We start from the raw sequence: 6091 nt of genomic DNA, 5'->3' as shown, positions 1-6091 counted from the left end.
GGCAGGATAGAGCGCTGGGGTCAGATGACGTCAGCCAGGTGCTTGTCCAGTCTCCTCTTGAAGACCCCCAAGGTAGAGGAGAGCACCACCTGCCTTGGAGCCCGTTCCAGATTCTGGCAACCCTTACTGTGAAGAAGTTTTTTCTAATGTCCAACCTAAATCTGCTGTCTGTCAATTTGTGGCCATTGTTCCTAGTTACTCCAGGGGGTACCCTAGTACATACAGCATCCCCTATTCCCTACTGCCCTCCCCTGATGAATTTACAGGCAGCCATAAGATCATCTCCCAACCTTCTTTTGTGCAGCCTGAAGAGCTCTAGGTCCCTCAGTCTCTCCTTATAGCGCCTTGCCTGCAGGCCTGTGACCATAAGAGTGGCCTCCTCTGGACCCTCTTGAGATTCTCCACATCCCTCTTGAAGTGCAGCACCCAAAACTGGGTACAGTATTCCAACTGTGGCCTGGCCAGTGCCGCACAGAGGGGAAGCATCACCTTCCTGGACCTGTTCATCATGCATCTGCTAATGCATGATAAAGGCTTGTTGATCACTTGGTCACATTGATGACTCATGTTCATCTTGGAGTCAGCTATGACTCCAAGATCCCATTTCGCTGCTGTGCTCCTAAGAAGGTCATCCCCCAGCCTGTAAGTGTGTTGGTGGTTCTTTTTGCCCAGGTGCAGCACTTTGCACTAGTCTTTGTTGAACGGCACCCTATTTCTTTCTGCCCATTGTTCCAACTTATCCAGATCCACCTGGATGCGTTTCCTACCCTCTGGTGTGCTAACTTTGCCCCATAATTTGGTATCATCTGTGAACTTGGACAGGGTGCTCTCCACGCCCTCTTCCAAGTCACTGATGAAGACATTAAATAGCACTGGTCCAAAAACGGAGCCTTGCAGGACTCCACTGCGCATATCTTTCCAGATTGATATCAACCCGTCCACCACCACTCTGGGTGCGATCCCTAAGGCAATTTGCCCCCCACCTGACTGTGTAATCATCTACATCACAGCCTGTCAGTTTATTTACGAGAATGGAACGTGATATCGTATCAAAGGCCTTAAAGTCTAGGTAGATGACATGTACCTTGACTCTTGCGTCTAAGCATTTTGTGACCTGGTCATAAAAAGAAACAATGTTAGTCAGGCAATGAACCTGCAATGAACCCATGCTGATTTCCTTTCAGCATTATTTGCCCTGCTGGGCTCCCACAAATGTGATCCTTAATGATTTTTTCCAGAGTTTTCCCAAGGATAGAGGTGAGCCTAACTGGTTTCCTGGTTCCTCCCTCCTCCCCTTCTTGAAAATAAGGACCAGACTGGCCCTTTTCCAGTCCTCTGAGACCAGACGGGAGCACCCTGAGTGTTCGAACAGCCGTGCCAGTGGCTGTGCTATAACACTGGCCAATTCCTTGAGCACCCCTAGATGAAGTTCATCCAGGCCAGCTGATTTGAATACACCCAGCCCATCCAAGTGCCCTTTCACGAAGTCTGTGCTAACAGTTGGTGGGCTGGTGTCCCTCCTATGTCTATCTATGATCCAGTCGGGAGATTTGTCTTGGTCTGTGTCTAGGAATACAGATGCAAAGAACTCATAACTCACTGAAGAGCTCAGCTTTGTCCCCCACCTCTCTGTCACCAATTACCCTAGTTTGTGCTGTAGGGGTCCCATGCTATCCTGTGCCTTCCTTTTGCTCCCTATATACCTGAAGAAGTACTATTTGTTGTCCTTAATTTTTGTTGTTATCCTAAATTCTAATCCTGTTTTGGCCTTCCTAAATGATTCCCTGCAAGTGAGCCAGGGAGGTATACTTTTCCTTGGTAGTTCCCCTCTGTTTCCCCAGCCTGTATACCTCCTTCTTTGCCCTTAGGCTTTCCTGGACTTCCCTGTTCAGCCAAGAGGGCTTCTTGGCCCCTTTTATGTGCAATGGGATTGTCTCCTGTGCCTGTAGGATCGCTCCCTTGAGGAATGACCACCCTTCCTGGACCCTCATTTCGCCAGTGCTCTTGAGCTATAATGCTTCACTAACTAATCTCCTGAGCACACTGAAGTTAGCCTTTTTGAAGTCTAGCACTTCAGCCCTGCTGTTTGGTTTACCCACCCTTTGCCAGATGGTGAATTCAATCAATTGATGGTCACTATTCCCTAGGTTACCTTGTACCTGCAGGTTCCCCACCAGGTCATCCCCTGTAGCTAACACCAAGTCCAGCAAGGCATTTCCCCTAGTGGGATTGTATACCTCCTGCGTTAGGTGGAGGTCCTGTATGCAGGTTAAGAACCTATGTGAGTGGTTAGATTTGGTGGACTGCTCCTCCCAGCAGATGTCAGGGTGGTCTAGGTCACCCATAACAACCATATCTCTTGACCGTAGGGCTCTGAGAGCTGTCTGGAGAATTCCAGGTCTAGCTCATTCTCCTGGTGTGGCGGTCTGTAGCAGACCTCCACTACCAAGTCCCTTTCTCCCTGGACCCCTTGTATCCTGACCCACGGTACCTCGGTTTGGCTCTCCTCTGATCCCATCTTGATTATAGAGGGTGTATATTGTTCCTTAACATAGACAAAAACAATCCTCCCCTTTACCCCCCACTTTATCTCATCTGTACAACCTGTAACCCTCAATGCCTACTGTCCAATCGTGAGTAGGGTCTCACCAGGTTTCAGTTAGTCAAACCAGGTTGAAGTTCCTTGCAAGCAGGAGTGCAAGTTCCTTCTGCTTGTTCCCCATGCTCCCAGCATTAGTGCGGAGACATTTATGCCCCATGATGGGTGTGGTACTCTCCTGTCCTGATGTTTATTGGGCCCCTTATTGCTTACTTTAGTGCTTACCTGGACAGATCCAATGCATTCCTCATGCCTCGCTGATCCTAGGTTCTCCTTATCCTCCGCTTCCCTGTCCCCTTATGAACCTAGTTTAAAGCCCTTCTGAGGCGATCAGCCAACCTGTAAGAGAACAGACTCTTACCTTTAGAAGAGAGATGAAGACCATTTTTCCCAGGATAACTGTTATGGAAGTGCGGATAGTGGTCCTAGAAGCCAAAACCCACATGATGGCACCAACTCTGGAGCTGCAGGTTGACTTCCCTGATGCAGGTGTCCTGATGCTGATGGAGACTGCTAACCGGAAGGATGGACAAGAAGACCACTTGTGCCCCCAGCTTCCTAAGCCTGGCCCCCAGAGCTCTGTAGTCAGTCATGACGTAGTCTGGACTACTCCTGGCTGCATCGTTCATGCTCATGTGGACAAGGACCCTGGGGTAGTAATCAGAGAGCTGGATGAGGTCTGGAATCCTTGCCTGTCCTGGATCTTGGCTCTGGGTAGGCAGCGTTTATCCCATGCCGTGGGATCCGGTTGACAGATAGGTCCCTGTGTGCCTCTCAGGAGGGAGTTGCCCACCATGGGCATCTACTCAAAGAACCTTGACTGCATTTCACTTGATTCTCATTCACAGGTCCAAATCAACATTTTCAAACTTGTATGTGTAAAGAAAATGGGAGTTGGGTTTGCCCAGTGCCTCTGACAATCAGAGCTCAATCAGTGCCTACATTTAAGCACCCATCTTTCAGAATGTTGGCCATAGTCTATAAGTAGATGATCATCAGTTTTGCTCACGAATCAGACTTTAAAAAGAATCCAGTGCTTATACAAATATGGCTAAAAGATGGCTTTATTTTTTCTCAGACTTTAAATATCAACAACTATGTACAAATGGCTTTTACATCAAAGCATTCTGGATATTGACACATAAGGCATGCGAGCATCTTAACAGGACTTCAAGGACAGTGGGATATTTTTAGGAGGTATTATCGTGTTTGTGAAGCAAAACAGGCTCCACACTGAGATGGCAAAATTTGTGGATGATGGTACAAGAAAGATAGAGAAGTAAATGTAAAAACAGAGAGAGATAGTAAACCTTAGTGACCATGAAGCAAGACTGCATATTAAATTTGGTGTTGACAAATACAAATAATTCATATTGGAAGAAATAACTTAAACTATTAATGCACATTGCTGTGTTCTAAATTAACTACTCAGGACAAATATCTGGGCTCACTGAAAGCCAATGTTAAAAATGAAAGGGGGTGTAAAAAACAAACGAACTCTTAGGATGTGTGAGAAAGGGCAGAGAAAATAGTATGGAAAATATTATAATTCCTTAAAAATGCATCTTCACTTGCAATATTGTGTTAAAGTATGAGAATGCTATAAAATATAATTAACAGGTATTCACAAATGGATGACCTATGAAAGGCTTCCACTTTTAGAAAGTGATAGATTGCTTAGATGGGAGAAGAAAAAGAGACATTACAGAAACATAAAAAAGAATTAATTATAAAAAGTAAATTAGTATTTCTGTTCATCTTTCTCTTAGTATATGAACAGCAGCATTTAAAGACATTATATTTTGTAATTGAAGGAAAATCCTTTTTACCTGCATACAACTTGTGGAACCCACAAGTAGTTTATGATCAGAGAATTGTTGATTTACAAATATCTTCAAAAATATATATCAGGACAATGGTATAAAACTTACAAACTACTTAAAATACTTGTTTTTATTAAAAAGTTAATGGTTTGGTGTGTAACTAACTGAAAGCTTTTTAGAAGTGACTCACTATTATATCAGGGAATTTTAGCCCCTTGTGCTGCACCAAAATAATGACTTCACCTCTTTTTACTTGCCAGCGACTCACTTATTGTCTGTGGTTTGATGCTCTTGGGTTGGGCCCCCCTATGTTTGCAAACAGGGGAAGGAAGCTAGAATTTCTCCCAATCTTATGGGTTCATCCCATTATGAGCCCAATCTTGTCTCGAGCCAAGCCCTTCAGGTAGCCTGGGGCCACGGGTATCATGAACCCCCATGGAGCCCCTAAAGGTACTTGATCTCCAGTGACTGCATGATGGTCAGGGTTCTGCAGGAAGAGCTGTCATCAGCCTGGTCTTCAAGTGCAGGTCCTTGGGTCTGCTGGTGGTGGGATGTGATGTGGGCCAATGCCTACACCGGTGTTCCCCCTTTTCTGCAGCCGATGGTGCCTTATGCAGGAAGTTCCAGGTTGGGCCTGGAGTCCCAGGCCTCTGTGGAGCCTGGGCCCCTGTGGAGCCCAGCTTCTGGCTCTCATTCTGGCCTGGGAAATGGGTCTGTGGAGAGCATGCTGCCTGCCAGCTGTCTGTCCCACCAGAAAGAGTGTGCTATTAGCTCATGGACTCGCTGCTCTTCTTCCGGGCCAAGCAGGAGTACGCTGCCTGTGGAGCACGCCGGCAGTCATTGCCCTGGTAAGTGCGGGGCTCAGATGGATCCCTGCTAAAATGGTACTTTTGGATTTCTGTATGCATGTATTTGTACATGTGTTTTATGTAAATACAGAAACAGAAACTGATAGAAGTGAAAGTGAAAAAAAACAGTTTGATTCCATCCCTTATCCCTAACTAAAATAAACATTTTCGTTTAGATAGAAGAGTAGTAGCATCTATTTAGGACCGAACTCATATGGAAAGAATAGCATATCATTTTGGAAATGTAATATTTGATTAAGCTAATTTGCAATGTAAGTGTTACAGAACTGCAAAGTATTATTTACCTCAAATCAGTGTTTTGTCACCTTTCTTTCTATCTTTTCCATTTATCCAATCTTCTGTATGCCAACACACCTTCTTTTTAAATTAGCTGGCAGAGAAAACTCTACATTTTCAGAAATGGCTACTGGTTTTGGATGTTTCATTGTTTGACTGATACATTTGAGATGTATTGTGCTCTTAGAAGCCTAGAGCATTGGGAAAATCAGGCCCTCTTTGCTTTTTTAAGTTGCATATCCAAAGTGCTTATCACTTTTGAAAATGTACACCTAGTCTCCTGGCTTTGTTTTCAGTTGCATTTTAAAACAAGAATTGTTTTAAACCTGTTTTAACAAGTAATTGTTTAAAAACTTTCTTACTAGTCTACCCCCCTCTGTAGAGGTGTTATCTATCTTTACAAATCAAGGTAAAGATGGCAGCAAAAAATAGGTTACATTTAGCTGTTGTTGTAATGAATGCCTTCATTGACTTCAGTGGAGTTCACCAACCTGGTGGCCTTTTATGACCAGGTCACTAAATCA

General features: G+C 44.7%; 1 protein-coding gene across 2 annotated transcripts in view; it reads left to right on the top strand.

Annotated features, from left to right (window-relative positions):
* Positions 1-3408: 3408 nt before the first annotated feature.
* Positions 3409-6091, top strand: part of GALK2 (galactokinase 2) — a 100270-nt gene continuing 97587 nt past the window's right edge. Inside the window, exon 1 of one of the 2 annotated variants that reach the window (XM_019504166.1) lies at positions 3409-5270. The gene's annotated coding sequence lies outside the window, so the exon portion shown is untranslated. The remainder of the gene's footprint in view (positions 5271-6091) is intronic. The other variant, XM_019504165.1, reaches the window with a different exon arrangement.

Source organism: Gavialis gangeticus, unplaced genomic scaffold (genome assembly GCF_001723915.1).
Source record: "Gavialis gangeticus isolate Ggan-Ray unplaced genomic scaffold, GavGan_comp1, whole genome shotgun sequence".
In the NCBI taxonomy this organism is placed as follows: domain Eukaryota; kingdom Metazoa; phylum Chordata; order Crocodylia; family Gavialidae; genus Gavialis; species Gavialis gangeticus.
The sequence above is the reverse complement of the archived record's forward strand: the minus strand, read 5'-3'. Positions and strand labels throughout refer to the sequence as shown.